Source organism: Molossus molossus, unplaced genomic scaffold, assembly GCF_014108415.1.
Source record: "Molossus molossus isolate mMolMol1 unplaced genomic scaffold, mMolMol1.p scaffold_m16_p_9, whole genome shotgun sequence".
In the NCBI taxonomy this organism is placed as follows: domain Eukaryota; kingdom Metazoa; phylum Chordata; class Mammalia; order Chiroptera; family Molossidae; genus Molossus; species Molossus molossus.
Genome location: NW_023425403.1, coordinates 26,176,103 through 26,177,271, shown reverse-complemented (window position 1 = coordinate 26,177,271; position 1,169 = coordinate 26,176,103).

The window sequence follows — 1,169 nt, the reverse complement described above, 5'->3', positions numbered from 1 at the left end:
TATGATTGCTGTCTTATAGGTGGGGGAGCAGAGACCCAGCTGGGTTAGTTACCGCCCAGGGGAGTGAGGGTGGGGTCCACATTTAGCCCCCTTCTATCTGATTCCAAAGCTTGTCATCTTCCCACTACACCTCCCTGCCAGGAAGTCTCTGCAAAGCTCATCAGAATGCATTCCCCTGCTCCATGCACACCCCTTCCTCTGGGCAAACAGGAGATGGGGAGTGGTAGGGTCGGGAAAGGACGGACTGACAGGAACCGGCTTGACCTTGGGCCAGACACCGGCGCTTGCTGGGCCTCAGTTTCCTCATCTGTACACTGAGATCCTCTTGACCGCACCTTCCAGCGCCGTGATTCTCAGAGCTTTTCTGCAAATAGCCTGTGGTGGCCGATACATTCTGCTTCTCCCCATCTGGCTGCTCAGCAGGAGGAAGGGAGGGCGGAGGCAGCAGGAAAGCAAGGTCAATCAATTCCAGCCAAGACCAAAGCCTAAGAGATAGGGCGTGGCGTGCTGAAAGATGATGGCTGGCAAAAATCATTAGAAGCATCTTTCAACAATCTATGTGCCGTTATTGATCTTGTTATAGATCATCTTCTTCCATTCCTCCCCCTACCTTCTTTTTTTTTTTTTTTCCCCAAGATCTTCTGGATCAATACAGCAAGTGCATTGAGACTGTAGCAACACATTTAAAACCTTATAAAAGGTTATTTAGTTGCTAACAGTGCAGTGGTTTCTGCAAAGCCTGCCAAAAGGTTACAGCTTTTTGGGGATCATAAATTACAGACGACAGGAAAAAAGTAAGTGCGGTTTTCTTTATTGTCTCGATGATGGATGGACTCCTGAACAGGGCAGAAAATACATCATATCACCTTTAATGGGCGTGCATTTCTGCAGCCATAACTCACAATTTTAAAATAGAAAATGGTGAAATATGGCATTGTATATTCCACTTGTGACATATTTATGAGTCCTTGCCTTCTTATAAATACAGTGATTGCTATTTCAAAGCACCATGTCAGGTATGAGCTGAGCACAAACAGCTGGCGCGGCTGAAAAATTATAGCCAGAGTGGACGTTTTCAAAAACTCTCTCTCGCAGCAGTAAATTTACAGTGTTTGCACTAACTGTTATTAAAACCAAATCCATATCTTGGCAACAGGAATCCATTGCTC